The sequence below is a fragment of the Phascolarctos cinereus genome, unplaced genomic scaffold (genome assembly GCF_003287225.1).
Source record: "Phascolarctos cinereus isolate Bilbo 61053 unplaced genomic scaffold, phaCin_HiC Scaffold_2;HRSCAF=192, whole genome shotgun sequence".
Lineage (NCBI taxonomy): Eukaryota > Metazoa > Chordata > Mammalia > Diprotodontia > Phascolarctidae > Phascolarctos > Phascolarctos cinereus.
Window position 1 is genome coordinate 290656820 of NW_027555625.1, and position 3114 is coordinate 290659933.

Sequence of the window (3114 nt, forward strand, 5' to 3'; positions counted from 1 at the left end):
TGAGAACAATACAGAAGAATGGAAAGAAATGAGAGCTAGGGAAGAAAGAATTGGAAAGGAAATTAACAGCTTGGCACAAGAAGTACAAAACCTTGTCCAAGCAGTAAATCCCCTAAAATTAGGATGAAGCAAATAGAAGCTCATGACTCCATGAAACAATAAGAAATATTAAAGTCAAAAGAATGGAAAAAAAAGAAGAAATTTAAGGTTATCTCATAGCAAAAACAATTGATTTGGGGAAAAGATCAAGGAGGAAAAAATTAAGAATCATTAGATTACCTAAAGGCCATGATAAAAAAAAATGAGGTCTAGACATCATATTTCAAGAAATTTTAAAAGAAAACTGTTAACTTAAAAATTAAAAAAAAAACTTTTTGCATTCAAATATAGTAAAATGATACATTTTTCTCTGTGAACCCTATCATTATCAGGGGCCATGGAGGCATTCTAATTAGACAGAAGGCCTGAGGCTGGTTCTATTTTGTCTTGATGATCATATGAGAAAAATGGAAAGAAAAGAGAATACATTGAGTGAAGGAGATGGAAAGGAAGTTTAAGGGAAATTATCTCACATAATCAATGGGTATAGACATCTATACAAAAAGGAAAGAAGGTGTTGAAAGGAGCAGCTAACATTTTATCTGAACTGGTCAAAGGAGGAAAGAATACACACACACACACACACACACACAGAATTGGATATAGAAATGCATTTCACTGTGGGTGAGTGGGAGCGGACTCCCAAAGAGGGGCCTTAACTGAGGGGGCATGATTCTCTGGAGGGTATACCAGCAAGCACCAGCTGCTCACCCATGGAAGGTACAGGTTCTCACATCTGGGTCCCTGATGGGGATAGGTAACATCATCTCTCAGCAGCTGATAGAGAAATGGGGTTTAGAGACGTACGAGGTCCACAGGATCCTGACCATGGCTTTAATAGGCTGCAGCTTTGTGGGCCCTGTGGTAGGTGGCTAGTACAGGTTTTTGGACCGACTGATCCCTGGCAACACCAAGATGGATGCATTAAAAAAAAAAAAGATGATAATGGATCAGGGGGCCTTTGCCCTATGTTTTTTGGGGTGCTTGCTCCCACTGATTGATACTCTTGATGGACTGTCAGCCAAGGATAACTGGGCCAGACTGTGACTGGATTACTCTGATGCCCTCATCACCAACTACTATATCTGGCCTACTGTCCAGTTAGCCAACTTCTACCTTATTCCCCTTACCTACAGGTTGGCTTTTGCCCAGTGCATTTCTGTTGTCTGGAACACTTACCTATCCTGGAAGTCACATTGGTCCTGAGTCCTCCTCTCCTCATGTGCCCCTATGTTGGGGCTATATTTCTTGACCCTGGGATGGTTTCAGATGTCTTCAGAGCACTCCCAGACAGTTTTTAGGATGCCAAGCCACTGGATAGAAAGGACTTCTGGGATGGGACACTGAAATGAATCAACCCCCTCTGTGAAATGTAAATAGTACAACCTTGCAGGTAGTTTTAGAAAATGAAAAATGATGTATCTTGCTTCCCTTGTTAAAAAATAAAGAAAAGAAAAGAAATACATTTCACTAAACAAGGAAATAAGAAAGAAGAGAAGGGAGAAGGAAAAATTATAAGGATGGTAGAATAAGGGAGCGGCAGCTAGGTGGCACAGTGGATAGAGTGCCAAGCCTGGAATCAAGAAGACTCATCTTCATGAGTTCAAATGGGGCCTCAGAAACTTACTAGTTATGTGATCCTGAGCAAATCATTTAACTCTGTTTGCCTCAGTTTCCTCATCTGGAAAATGAGCTGGAGAAGGAGATGGCAAACCCCTCTGGTTTCTTTGCCAAGAAAACCTCAAATGGGGTCACAAAGAGTTGGATACAACTGAAAAACGACTGAACAGCAACAGATTAAGGGAGGGATTTGTTCTAAGGAAAACAAATTCTAAGGATGTGCAAAAATATTTATAGCTTTTTATGAGGTGACAAAGAATGAGAATCTGAAGGTGGCACCCATAAGTTGGAGAACTGCTAAACAAATTGTGGTATATAAATGTGATGGAACACTATTTTGCTGTAAGAAATAATGAAGGGGATGGTTTCAGAGAAACCTGGGAAGACTTGCATGAACTGATGCACAGTAAAGTAAATATAACAAGGAGAACAATTTATATGATGACAATTATATGGTAAAGACAAATAACTTTTTAAAGACCTAATAATTCATATTAGTGCAATTCCAACTACAATTCCAGAGGAATAATGATGAAAATGCTACCTACATTCTGACAGAGAAATGAAAGACTCAGTACAGAATGAGACATAAATACTTTGGACATGATCAGTGCAGCAAATTATTTTGCTGATATGTTTGTAACAAATTGTTTTTTCTTTGATCTCAATTGAGGATGGGGATAGAGTAAGAGGGAGAGAATATGGATTTTTGCTAATTGAAAAAAACTCATATTTTTAAAACATTAAATTAGACAGATTTCCCCCCAGACTACTTTCATTCAACAGAAAAATGACCCCCTAGAACACCCTGTCCTCTCTAAACTCCCAGTCCCCAACATTTTACATCTTAATTGTAACTGCAATGTGACAGTCACATGGGGGAAAACCCTGTACCATCCCTCTCTTCCTTTTGTTCCCAATGCTCAGTTACCAGTGTGGGAATACAGGGCAGTCCACCCAGGGAGAGTTCCAGGAGGACTCTTGATGATCTGACTGGCAAATGCAGGTACCTCAAAAGTCATAGAGCCATGATCTCCTGGGGCAAAGGGTTCAAAGTCAAGTACAGGGAAGAAAAAAGACATCAGGAAGAGGTAAAAATTGAGGAAACAGTAGCAAGGCTCTTTCCCCAGAGGTCATAGTCTTGTTTTTACTGTGTTCAAGATTTTTAACTACTTCCCTCCAAAATGGTGTGTTTAAAAAATTTGTCTAGCATCCCATGAAGGAAAGGAAAATAACTGAACAAATAAAGGAAAATAAATTATAATTTTCTATGTAAGTCAATGATCATCCTCACTTCAGCAATAGCTAAAAATTTTAGACATAGAAATTACAAAAATCTCTTAGTTATGGAAAAATAATCCAAAGGTATATGTCATTCATTCACAAGTTCCATAG

The 3114-nt window shown here is 38.7% G+C and overlaps 1 pseudogene; it reads left to right on the forward strand.

Annotated features, from left to right (window-relative positions):
• The first annotated feature begins 768 nt into the window (after positions 1–768).
• On the forward strand, positions 769–1305 carry LOC110207426 (mitochondrial inner membrane protein Mpv17 pseudogene; annotated as a pseudogene).
• The last annotated feature ends 1809 nt before the right edge of the window (positions 1306–3114 follow it).